The sequence below is a fragment of the Bufo bufo genome, chromosome 1 (assembly GCF_905171765.1).
Source record: "Bufo bufo chromosome 1, aBufBuf1.1, whole genome shotgun sequence".
Taxonomy (NCBI): Eukaryota; Metazoa; Chordata; class Amphibia; order Anura; family Bufonidae; genus Bufo; species Bufo bufo.
In genome coordinates this window covers 822,894,705-822,909,091 of record NC_053389.1, presented here as the reverse complement: position 1 = coordinate 822,909,091, position 14,387 = coordinate 822,894,705, and positions in this window count along the sequence as shown.

Here is a 14,387-nt window from a genome sequence, read left to right as displayed (position 1 = left end):
GCGGGTGTACTGACACAAGAACACGGAGGCAAGTTGCGTCCTTGTGTATTTCTCTCAAAGGTAATGCCCACCCCTGTTCAAGGGATGCCGGCATGTCTGTGTTCTCTTGCAGCCTGTGCTATGATGGTAGAGTTGGCAACTCCTTTCACAATGTAACGTTACACCATTTTTGCACACTACACATGATTTTGTAGGCCTACACAAGGGCATCCACACTCAACACAGCAGGCAGCTGAGCTCATTGCACTTACTAGAGCATGTATTCTACATGCTGGCAGACCTGTCACCATCTATACTGATAGTAGATACGCACATGGGGTAGTGTGGGACCATGGTATGATTTGACAGAGAAGAGGATTCACGTCAGAAGATGGTAAGGATCATGTCTCGCAGGGCAATGCTCTGGCAGATAAGGTGGCGAAACGAGTGGCCAAATGCAACCCCACAGGTCATGTAACCATTGGGAGATGCCATGTCCAGCACCTCCAACCCCTGAGATGTTGCAAATACTTAGTGATCTTCAAAGGTATGCCACTGAACAGGAACAGCAAGACTGGTGTTATCCAGTATTGCAGAAAAATCCTAAGACAGGATTAGTCTGCAAAGAGGGGTAGGATATAACAGCATTGAGATACTCATGGGAAGGCCTTTCCCCACCCCCTGGGCAAGACACCCAACAATAGTGCAGGAAGGAGACCTTGATTTAATAAATCAAAATGTCACTAAATTGATACAGGTACTTAATAAAACTGAGGAAAAAGTTGCTTGTAAGTCTCCCTCTCTTCCACAGGAACCCACCCACCCATACAGGGTGGGGGATGAGGTAGTGATCAAAACACTGAAGAAAGGAAAATCCCAAGGTGACTTCGTATATGGCCCACCCACTACCATGGTCGCAGTAACCAGAACAGCCGCGCAGACTGAACAATCTCCAACTTGGATCCACGCCACCCGAGTGAAGCTTGTGAGAGCAAGAGAGGAGGCAGGAACGGAGGCAGACAGCCTTGGCCTTGAAGAAGGACGAGAGGTACTAACGGGGCAGACAGCCCTGAAATCCAACATGATGAGCTCCTCACTCTTTTCTGGGAAATGGTTTAATGTACCGACTAAGATTGCTTCAATAATCTTGTTGATTTTACCAATTAGTAGTATGGGAGAAGTAGCCGCAACTAGTACAGACAAAGGGGTGCTAAAGATAAACAAAAGAAGCAGCCCCCTTTCAAGTTTTGATCCCCATGTGTATATAGATGTAATAGGTGTTCCAAGAGAGGTCCCAGATGAGTTCAAAGCTAGAGATCAAGTAGATGCCCGGATTTGAAACAATATTTCCCATCATTACTGTGAATAAAAATGTGGATTGGATAAATTACATATACTACAATCAGCAAAGGTTTGTAAACTATACCAGAGATGCATTACAAGGGGTAGCAGAAGAACTACAAGCAGACTCAATCATGACATTCCAGAATTGAATGGTGTTGGATATGATTCTTGCAGAGAAGGGCGGAGTGTGCCGAGTATTGACTGATCCAACCTCCTGTTGCACATACATACCAAATAATACTGGCGCCACTGGTAAGGTCACAATAGCTATAAAAAAGCTTGAAGATCTGTCAATAGAACTGAAAAAGAACTCAGGTATAAATAATCCATGGGATCAATACTTTGGGTGGTTCACAAGTTGGAAACAAGGTCTCATGCAACTAGGGATTGTCATACTAATAGTAATTGTAGTAATAGGTGTAGTAGCATTATGTGTTATTCCTTGAGACGAATGCTAGAAAAAGGGCTCTCCAATATGTCATTATATCAGACTACTCTACCCCAGGAGGATCAAAGCCCAGATGGGTATAAGAATTACCTAATATCGTATAGAGAGAAAAAGGACAAGAAAGGAAAGAACCATGTAGTGTGATCCACTAAAGGTTCTTAAGAGGGGATTTGAAAGGAATCCATGTTTTTATATGTTAAAACTAATTCTGCTTTCTGCTGTAGTTTCATTTCTCTATTAGAAACTAACTCTGATTGCTGTTAATCTGATTGCTGTTAAATTTCTTTTCTCTGTAACCCTGAATCTTATCTCTTTGGCACTACTCCCGGACAATATTCCTAATATGGAAGTTCCGTTTTTGTTTATCTTTTTCTGTCTGTAGAATAAAACGTGTTAATATGATAGGTTGAATACATAACTTACGATGATATGCTAATAAAAGGGGTAGAGCCCCCTCTATATAACCTGTGTGCATTAAAAATAAACCTCAGAGTGTTCATTCAGTACATCACTGTTGTGTCTTTTATTCCCTACTGAGTGAAGCGCTCTCCTGACGTCAGAAAAAGACTAAAACCAAGCCGATACTAGAAGTTTGGTGCCAGGGGTACCAAGTGGGACGTTGAGATTCCTTACAGGCACCATCTACAGAGAGATAAGACAATAGGTTCACTGATCCCCACCAACCCACTTATAACCTACACCAAAGCACCCAACTTGGGCTTAAAAATAGCACCTTCCATCAAAACACAGAAGAACAAAATGGGAGAACACCCGATGAGTAGCTGGCTCAAACTCAAAGGCTTCTACAGATGTGATAGCTGCTGTAACTGCAGACTCACATCATTCCCCCCAAAAAATGAAAAAATAAGTTCAAGGACAAACAAATTCACACACGAGATTAAGGAATTCCTCACATGCAGCAGCACCAATGTCATCTATATAATCCAATGTCCTTGCAATAAACAGTATGTAGGACGAACGAAAAGAACACTGAAAAAATGGATCTCAGAACACATCAACAATATCAAAAAAGGACACGACCAACACTCCCTATCTAGCCACTTCAAAACACACCACAACCAAGACCCTAGGTGTCTTTCTTTTGCAGCAATAGAAAAAATAGAGAGAGACTGGAGAGGAGGCGACCATATTGCAAAAATGTCCCGCATAGAATCTAGATTCATTTTTGAACTAGACACATTCCTCCCTGAAGGCCTAAATGCTGAATTAGAATTATTTGGATTCTTATAAACAACTCTGCAACCTGGGACGGGTGTTCTGGGCTGATGGGAAGTCGTAGTACGGCTGTTTACCAGCACTCCGACCTCCCCTCGGCTTTTGAACCCCCGCCCCCATTCCACCAATTTATCAAACACAGACTTGTACATGTCCAGCATGTGCCCAATGCATCCTCCGTATATATCACAATATACACAATGCATACCCCTGTATACACCATAAACCCGTACATCTACATGTATCTTTGTGTCTCTATACCCAATCACATTTTGTGTACCCATCAACTCCTCTATGCATCACACAAGATATACCCTAACTCTCCGTCAATATGTTTTAATATATATTACCTTTAATTTATATCACCATATTACCTATTTTATTATATCACCATATTACCCACTTATTTACTCTGCTCACAAGAAACACCACCCGTCCCAATACCACATTTGCCCCACCCCCCAAATGGACCTTCACCTTTAACATATATCACCTTTAATATATATCACCATATTACTTATTCCAATATATATCACCACATTACCCATTCATTTCATTTACTCTACACATAAGAAACACCACTCGTCCGAACATCACATTTGCCCCACCCCCAAATGGACTTTCACATGCCATCTCTCTCATTTGAAATTGGTTCAGCATCGAAATAGTTAACAACCACTTATTAACTTAATTGAAGACACATGGGACCAATTGAAAGAGATAAACCTTTAATTAAAGGAGGGGGATAAAAAGGGCGCCAATCCAACTAGCGGGTCACCACTGAGGTAGGAGTCAGCTAAGACTCCGAAACGCGTCTGAGAAAGACCCGCTTACAGAGGACACCGACCACCATTAGGAAGCGCTTCCCTATCATCTTTCCAGCCGGCATATCCCTCACTACAGGATTCACTCACGACGGTCCTGAATCACGTGGGACGCCGTTCATCTCAGACCACGTGGTACGCCGATCACACATAACGTGAGACGCCAAGACCACGTGGGGCGTCAGAGTCCATTGTGCACTCCGCCCACAAGCCGGATACAAGTAGAACCCACCTTCAGCACACAGACAAGGATCGGCAGCACTGATGGCACACCGCAAAGTAACCAAAGGTCACAGCAGGTAGAGCAATGCTTTTGGGTGGGACGCCACCGGAAACCTGTACAGCTGACCTGCCTGCCACATAACCTTTTTTACAAACTCTCACAATCTGCGATCTTATGCATTAATCCTTGCTATTTAAACGCATCAACCTAGTTTGGATGCAGCAACCGCTATTGACATTATGTACTAATTTATACTACTAATACTACACATTTTTTCGACTACTATAAGACTATCTATATCCGGAATTTTGTACTATTTTTGCAACATTTTTGCACTATTCTGTATGACTTCTGTACTATTTTTATAAGATTTTTATACGGTATATTTATTATCACTCAAGTGTATACCCACCCTTATCGCTACCCCTGGCATTTTATCCGTAAATGCCATTTTAGGTGAATAAATTACTTCTTAATACACTGATTATCCCCGCCTCTCATTCTATTTCCTTCACTGAATCCCAGATATTGAGTGTGCCGGTCCGCCCTTCAAACCCATCACTCTATTACTCTCTAACGGTTGTTTCACTGACTCTGGCTGCACTAAGCACTGAGAATGTTTAACTTCTGTCCTCCTGCAGAGAGCAGACAATTTCCTTACAGCACCCTGTGCATGCGTCAGGCTTTCAGAAAAACATTAATTCTCCTTGCGCAGCTCAGTATTACACCTCACAGTACATTCATAATCAGGGCTAGCTTCAGCTGCTTTCTGGACAAGAGTTCTTAATTTAACAATTTCCACTTTTAAATCTTCAACTTCTTCTTCCAAACTCAGCTTCAGCCTACAAGACTCCTGATATTTATTTGCTATCCACCCAGCAGCAAAAATCAGAGCATATTTGCCTTTCCTTTTCCGCCATTTTCTGGTACCGATCAGATTTGCTACTCAATTCTGGGCCTGCAGCTATGGATCAGAAGATCCCTGCATAGCTTGAAGAATGGCTGCCGTGTCCTTCAACTTTGCAACTTCTTTAAAAATACTTTCCATTGCACAGTAATACAAACACAATGGTTGCTACAAAAAAACAAAACACTGGTACCTATTTTTAGGAGTTGTCCCAATACTTTTGCCACAGAACTACAAGCACCTCCTTTCTACACTGTAATACCCGTATTAACTATGCCAAACAATTCTACAATTCAGTGAAACAGCCACAGATATACAAACATTAAGCAGAATCATCAACTATTGGACAATTTCACCGCTAAACTGCCTCTAATTTTCACACAATGATTCCTGTATCAGACTGGTCACTGAGCTATACCATAACTGAACACTCAACTGATATCCAGCACAAAACTTACCAAAACAAAATCAAACTGTACATATAAAGTTGCAAAAAGGTTACAAAAAGGCAAGATAACAATTCTGGACAAAACTGCGTTTGAGCCAAAAACAACCAAATCGCTTTCCATAGACACCGAAACTTAAATTGAACCAGCTCAAATTAAAATGAATTCCTTGTTAAAACCTGCAGCACCAAACTAATCAAGATGTCTGCCAAAGACACATGTTCTCAACACAAAGGAAATCAAAGATGGCCGACAAAACCACATGGCTTGACACAAAGCAGGACAAGATGGCCGACAAAACCACATGGCTTGACACTCAAAGGAAGACAAGATAGTGTCTACAAAATCCAGCAATAGAAAATCCAAATTAAACAAAACAGTTTCTATATTCCTTGTTCCCCACCCCTTAAACCAGAGCAAACCTCCACTCTGCGGGTTATTTACAGGCTAACAATATAAAATCCTCTCTAAATGCTATCTCTAATGTACAAACACTAAAACAAATTGCTGCCTCTATAAACCTCTATAAACTCGCCTCTTACAAAATCACAGTAATATAAAAGTTAAGAAGTTACAACAAAAAACACAATACTCTGTACTGGTCAGCACACACATCACAATCTCTGTACAATCAACTCAGATCCACCAAAAACGACACAACGGAAAAGCACTTACCTCGTCCTTACACAAATAGAGCAAAAACGTTCTTTCACCAAGCAGGAATTTCCTCTCTGACGCAGCAGACAAAATTACAGTTTACTATTCTCTCCTCTTTACCTGCTGTGCAGAGAAAAAAATCTGTTGGATCCTTCCTAGCTCGCCATCTGTAATAGAAATATTTGTAGTAGAAATCCGCTCGCATCAGACTTTGTGTGAGGAAAGGTAAATATCTCAACCGCAGTCAGACAAAGGTGTTTTCATGTTGAGTTTCTGCTGAGCAACTGCCTTGCTCCTGCCCAGTCTGTTCACTTTTATTTCTTACTCACAAAAGGTGTAACAATAGAAAAGGGGCCAGCCCATCACCCGACCACTTACTTCATGTAACAAGGATGCAGGAAGTGATGACATACAGGAAGTGATGACATAGGAAGACAAGCATTTAAAATAACATAGCCAGCTAACAAACACATGTATGCTATAACCTCCCATTACCACTGGAGTTAACTTTATCCAGCCTTGCTCAGTGATCAATGCCAAATAAAGTTACTATGATCCTCATGCATGTTTATTTACAGGACAACGTCATTATTTCCAGCGGCTGATCAGGCGCACTAGAGACAACAAACGCACGTTCCTTTCATATATTGTTCCTTTAACAAATGTATCCACACCAAACCAATAAATCTGCGTCTTGCGCGGGGGCCCTAGCCGGCGTCTATACATCAGCAAAGAAAACACTGCTCTGCTGAACACATCAGCCTCCCCCGGCCCACAGCCCAGTGCATAGCACATTGGACCGTTCACCGACGGAGACCTCTGCGCCCAGCAGCTGTCTCTCCACATACACAGGAAGATATCCACTCAAATGGTTTACTCTGACACTGAGAGACATGGTGACAATACACAATATATTAAAAACACATACTAATAAAATTTCCACAACACCCTACACTAAGCACAACAGAGTGACTTGCAGCGCTACGTGACTCCAGCTTATATAGAGGCTGGGTCACATGCTGCACTGGCCAATCACAGCCATGCCATTAGTAGGCATGGCTATGATGGCTTCTAAGGGAACAAGAGAAAAAAAAACGCTTGTTGATTGGCTTTCAAAAAGTGCCAATAAATCGCCGAACACCGAACTCGAATCTGAACTTTTACTGAAAAGTTCGGGTTTGTTCCGGGGTCAAAAAATCCTAAAGTTTGGTACGAACCCGAACTTTACAGTTCGGGTTCGCTCAACCCTAATAGGGAAGATATCCAAATGGATCATGAACATCACGGGGACGTGCGATCAAGCAGAAGTTATCTAGAGTCAACAAAGAGGCAGCAGGGCCTCTTCTGTACAACGTTTGCTCATCCAAAATACTGCAGTGACATTCCCTGTCATTTTTTATTACTCATTCCAATAACAGGGCATCTTAAGTGTCCTGTATTGTTATTTATTGTCACTACCTCCCCGAGTCGGGAGTGGGTAATTGCCTCTCACCTGCTGCCTTCCTTGGATGTTTCTGCTTTAATAACTTGACCCACCCTCTCTGGGTGGTTCACAATTCGGAAAAAAAAGGGGCAGGGCAGCAACAGCCAATCAGATTTAAGCCTTTGACCTCTCTTGCAAGTGGTATCCCTTTCTCAAGCTCCCTCTCCAGCATCGAACCCTGATTCCCCGTTACCCGTGATCACCATGGTAGGCGCAGAAAAAAACATCGAAAGTTCATAGGGCAGACATCCAAATGGATTGTCGCCGTCACGGGGACGTGCGATCTCCCTGAGGTTATTTAGAGTCACCAATGTGGCAGCAGGCCCTTGCCCCTAAGGTTTTAGATGGTCAGATCAGCAGGCCCTTGCCCCAAGTGTTTTTGAGGGTCACCAGCAGGCCACCAATCATCATTTTTCAAGGGTGTGTATGATGCCCTCCTTTATGTGTAAGAAAGGTTGTTTTGGAGTGCCGATTCCTTGTCATTTTTGGCAGCCCTTTCACTTAGTGAATAGGCTTTATGAGTGTAGGAGTCCCACTACCTGAACAATTGTACCACAATGTGAATGAGGCCCTCCTTTATGTGATATACAGGCTGTTTCGGAGTGCCTCTTGCTTTAATTTTTTTGCAGCACTTGCACTTTATATACAATTGAATATACATAAAGAATGTTTCCGAACAATTTTTCATGTAAAATAAATTTTTAGGGGGGTTTTGTGCGTATTTTTGTCAGTCTGTAAAAGTGGCATACAAATCAGACAACATGGTTCCCAGCAGCGACCTGAGAGTCCAAGATGCATCCAGACATCGTCCCCATGGTGTCCCTGATCCATTTCAGTGGTGTTTCTGTCATTTTCTGACCTTTTCCAATAACCCAGTCAACCTCCCCTCTTTAGAGCAGGGGGTGCCTGGTTGTCTCCTATTGACTTCCATTATACTCGGGTGCTCGGCCGAGTGCACAAATATAGCAAAGTGTTCGGGCCGAACACCTGAATACTTTGGTGCTCGATCATCACTAATCAGCATATAAGCTATACTTCAGTGATTTGTGTAGCTTCAAACTGTATTTTTCTACTGGACCTTTAGGGCTCAGTATAGCTTCAGAGAGTAATCCCCCCTCCCCCCAGAGGATCCACTAGTACTCTGGTGAACCAGTCAAACCCTGGTTAGGACTACATCACAGAATAACCCTTTATTGAATGGAAATGGACCTGATTCTGTGTAAAAAGAGAAAGCCAAACAGGAGGACATATTTTTCTTATAGAATGCTCCTTTCCTGAGTCCGTTCAGGGTCTTGTTTGAACTCTTGGACTTCAGTGAGTATTTTGTCTCCAATAGATGAGTCTCTAAACAGTAATTAAAGTAAACAGGGAGGGGGTGTGGATATTCAGGTGGTTCATAGTAGATAATGGTATTCTAGCTGCCTTTGAGTGTGATCGATACTTAAGAAAAAAACTGAATTATAACCATTGGTAGTGTCTTCATGATCACTAACTGGATTGTTATGCCATAGCTTTGATAGAAAGTCTCCACCTGCAGAAAACAACTTGGTTCCCAGGCATTTAAATCATATTCAATATAAATGGGGTAATCCTGCTTCATGTGGTTTAATAGAACTGTGGTGACTACATTTCTGTTTGGCTGAACACATCTTATTTTGTTCTTGCATAGCTTGCAACAGGGCAATGCATTTGTCTTCCGTTATAGTTGACAACAACTGCCAAATGGGAGATACTCACGCAGGGATAGAGACAGCCAAGCTGGGCTTAGCTCTGGTACATTTTAGGCCTAACCCAACCTCTGCGTCAGCAGCATCACCAAATCCAGAAACAGACATGGCCCTGACTGTTCTTTGGGAGGTACATGGGCTCTGTTCTTTATTTCTGCCGCCCTCCTCCTCTGATGTTGCCTTCTTCTCAGCACCCTTATCCCAGGTCATGTACAAAACATAAAGGTCATTGGAGTCTTCACAGACAATCCAACTCCTCCCCCCTTCCCAGTCAATTTTATTAGACCGAGAGAAATCATAGTGGGCTCTTTGGCCCCCCTCCTCTGCTTTGCTCCGTCTGTGTCACGAGGGTGTCAAGAGCCACGCCTGACTCCGTTGTACCCGGGGTCAGGATGTCGCAGCGGTTGGCTGCGCGCTCTATGTAAGATAGGGCTGTTTCCTTATTGTAGCTTTCTGGGTTTGCTTTGCAAACCCTTTTGGCTCACTCAGGGATCTGTAGCTCCTTCTCCTCAGCTGTTCCTTGTCCAGCACTCCCAAACCTTCTTATATTCCCCTCTCACACTTCTCTGGTTGCCAGATATAGAGCTTCCTTCCTGGACATCTATTCTGACCCTCTGGAGCTGTGTTACTGCGTTCTCTGGTTGTTGATCCAGAACGCTACCCTCCGGATCCCTGTTGGACCTTTGTGGACTGCTGTGGTCGCCCACCTGGGTGTATGTGTTTGTCTGTGTTGTCTGTCCTCTCCCTGGTGTTTCCCTCTTAGTTCAGTGGTGCGGACTAGCGATCCCACCGGCCCGTTCACTATCTAGGGTTCATTTCAGGGAAAGCCAGGGTTTAGGCACGTGATCGCCGCACGGGTGAGGAACCCGTCTAGGGACGTCAGGGCAGTCAGGTGCCAGCTGCAAGGTGAGTCATGGGTCACCACCTTACCCTCTCCCTTGGGCAGGGCTTTCCCTTTTCCCTCCCTGTGTGTGACGCCGGTCATTACAGTCTGCCACTGCCTCTACCCCGACCACCAATACCGTAGCTATGGGTGACATTATTACCAATGTTCTGCCCAGATGGGTTAGAGAATCATTACAGATCACGTCTGCCTCAGTCTTGGTATTTCTGAAGTGTTTAGTGTGGTTATAGCATCATCTAGCGGTGTTAGGTTTTAATACAATTTGTTTTTCTTGTTACAAAGACTATTGTATTGTGAGTGGTGCACTGCATTGTGGGAGTGCAAAGCATTCTGGGAAATAATAGTCTCCAGACTCCAGGACCCAGTTCAGAGCTGTTCTATGCATGTCATCTTCTCAATCTCCACCATCCTTGTAAAATTATATCTGGTGAGAGATCTACCTTTGTTTCAGGGACATCATGTTATGCAGAGCTGTTCAGTTAGTTGTAATTGTTACTCAGGGAGTTGTTATTACTGTTAGTTAGAAATGTAATCCTATGTATAGGCAGCAATTTTGCTTTGCTTTCACTGTCAATGCAAATGTTAAAGTACATGCTATCCATGCTTAAAGGGAACCTGTCATCAACTTGATGCTGACCTCACTGAGAGCAGCGTAAGGTAGTGACAGAAATGCTGATTTCAGTGGTGTGCCACTCATAAGCTAAAATTAAGTGGTTGCTGAGAACTGTCATCATAATCATTGCAGCACAGGCCTTGAAAAGAGTCAAATTTACCTAAGAAGAGTCATGGTTATTCATAATCTCTAGCTCTCCCTGCCCATCTGCTAATGATTTGCAGTTCTCTCCTAGAGAGAAAGGAAGAAAACTAGGTAGAAGCCTGTCTATAATCAGCAAGTGAGCAGGGAGAGCAAGAATTCCTAAATGACCATGGCTCTTCTTAGGTGGTCGTGACTCTTTTCCAGGGTTAGTCTGCAATAATGGTTATGTTGGTTCTTGGCAACCACTTACTTTTAACTTAAATGACAGACCGCTGAAATCAGCTCACCTGTCTCTACTTTATTCTGCTGTTTGTATGGGCAGCATAAAGTTGATGACAGGTTCCCTTTAATTCTTATACATGTTATTTGTATTCTTGTAGTTTTACCAGACAATCCTGTTTTACCAATCAATCATTCAATCGTATATAATCAATCAATCACACTTGTACAATCTCTCACTCACACGCACCGCGCAGAGAGTACGACCTGTTGACCAATAAACAAGTTAGACTGCAAAGAACAGTCCTCTTATTTGGAAGACAGGAATGGTTTATGCTGAATGTCAGACTGCACACTGTGTGAACGTGTATGAAGACAGAACAGTAAAACAGATACTAGGCACCAGAGGCGATAGTGGATCTGACTATACGGAGCCGCCAGAGAAGATGTTTGATAAAGGCTCATAGCAGCCGAAACGCGTCATTTACTATTTGTATGTGACCATTAAAACTAATTGAAAATTAAACTAAAGCGAGTGCCGGTCCTCTCTATACCTATACGGAGCCGCCATCACACATGCGGTCCTGCGTACAAGATTGCAGCGACTGTCATACTGTCACAAGTGAGAAAGCAGCCCCCAGCAAGTTCAGCACGATCTAGACCACGCTGAAGTTTATTTCTACATAGATTGAGTCCGCACAGAGACATTAAGCAGCCAGCAAACAGGCACACAATGTCCACTAGCAGGGCATCATTATTCAGGACCAGGTCACTAGCAAGCTGTTCTAGCAAGTCCTCAATAAAAGAAATTGCTGCTCTCGTCCATGCAGAAGCTGTGGCTGCAAAAGTAAGGTCTTCCTTCACCGCACAAATGATGCAACTAAAGCTAAGGCAAGCAGATCAAGAAACAGAGTCAGCCTGACTGCAAACATCATTGGAAAAGAAGAGAGTACGCCTGCAAGCGTCACTGGAAGAAGAGAGAGTACGGCCGGGGAATTACATCTTTTATATCGCAGTTGTCCCTACTGACAAATTTTGTGGGCCTCATCTAATGACTTCAGCATGTTACCATAAAGCATGAGGTGATTCGGCTTTGTGGCAAATCAAATTTTTCCTGAAATTCGGATTGAAGTCAATTCATTTGGCTTCAACTGGTTCAACGCTATCTATAATGATGCCTATGAATTTAGAATGGGATGTCATTAAAGCTCCTGCAGTTGTAGTGTGTGATCCTTTTGTCCATATACTAAAACTTATTAGAGAAAATTCTCTTATCAGCTGCCCTCTTTCCTAAAATAACCTAACAGGTACATCTTAGTTTTCAGCCATTTCCATATTTTGAGACCAAAACGGGTGGCCTTCTCTATGAATAATCAGATTACATTACCCCCCACAGAAGTCTAGGAAGTGGTCAGAAGGGAGGATAAGTGAACAGTAGAGTTGGTCGAGCAACAAAGTGCTCGGGTGCTGGGGTGCTCGAGTAGAACACCTCGGGATGTTCAAGTGCTCGGTAGAGCACAATGGAAGTCAATAGGAGAACCCGAGCATTAAACCAGGCACCCCTTGCTCTGAAGAGGGGAGGGTCTCTGGTTCATAGGAAAAGGTCAGAAATTGATGGAAACACCACTGAAATGGTTCGAGAACAGCATGAGGAGGATGTCTGGATGCATCTTGGACTCCCAGGTCGCTGCAAGGAACGATGGTTTCCGAGTAGTACGCCACTTTTACAGACTGACAATAATACGAACTAAACCGAAGATAAAATTCATTTTAGAGGAAATTTTTTGGGGGAAATTTTCTTTCCTGTATATTTACTTGTACATAAAGTGCAAATGATGCCAAAAATTACAAGGAAGAGACACTCCGATACAACCTGTACATCACATAAAGGAGTGCCTCATTCACATTGTGGTACAATTGTTCAGGTAGTGGGACTCCTACACTCATAAAACCTATGCACTAAGGGAAAGGGCTGCCAAAAATTACAAGGAACCGGCACTCCAATACACCCTTTATTGCTGTCGAGATGACCATCTAAAAAATTTTGTGGGCAAGGGTCTGCTAGTGAGCTGACCATCTAAAAAATGTTGTGGGCGCGGGCCTGCTGCCGAGCTGACCATCTAAAAAATTTTGTAGGTGAGGGCCTGCTCCCGAGCTGACCAACTAAAACATTATGGGCGAGGGCCTGCTGCTGAGCTGACCATCCAAACAATTTTGTCGGCGAGGGCCTGCTGCTGAGCTGACCATCTAAAAAATGTTGTGGGCGAGGGCCTGCTGCTGAGCTGACGATCTAAAAATGTAGGGGTGAGGGTATGCTGATGAGCTGACCCTCTAAAACATTATGGTTGAGGGCCTGATGGTGACACTCAAAAACAATATGGTGAGGGCCTGCTGGTGACCCTATAAAACATTATGGCCTGCTGCTGAGCTCACCCTCTATATCATTAGCATCGAGGGAAGCCTAATAAGCATGTGGATATGATGGAGAAGGAGCACTAGAAAAGGGAGATTTGGGTGGGTATTTGCGCTTTTGTTTAAAGACCTGGGATATAGACATCTGTACGCTGCCCTGGGACAAAGAAGTGGATGGTCTAGCTGATGGTGCTTGTGAAGGTCCAGGTGCATGGCGGGAGGCATCCAGGCCTGCATCTTGGACAGGGGATTGGCCAGCACGTAACACAGGGGTGTGACCCGCAGACACTGGTTGTGGACCCAGGCATTTCGTCCCACCTATTAGGGTGCTTTGCTGCCATGTGGCGGATCATGCTGGTGGTGAGGTTGCTAGTGTTCAAGCCCCTGCTCATTTTGGTACGGCACAGGTTGCAAATGACAATTCTTTTATCGTCCGCACTTTCCTCAAAAAAGCACCAGACTGCGGAACACCTACCCGTTGGCAAGGTAGTTTGCCGCAAGTGTGTGCTCCGGGGAACAGTTGCGAGCCTGTTTAGTGTGGCCTGCCTTCTCCCTTTTGCCACTCCACTGCCTCTTCCAGCCTGTTGCAGGGCTGCGCATCCCTCCCCCTCTGTACTGCTGTCCTCGCTCGACTTGCCACCTTCCTAGGTTGGTTCAGTGACTTCATCGTCCAGCAGCTCCTCTTCCATTTCCTTTCTCTAGTCATCCTCCTGACTTGTTGACCTAACAACAACCTCAGTTATTGACAACTGTGTCTCATCCTCATCATGAACCTCTTGAGACACTAATTGTGTTTGACTTATTGGCAACTGTGTCTCATC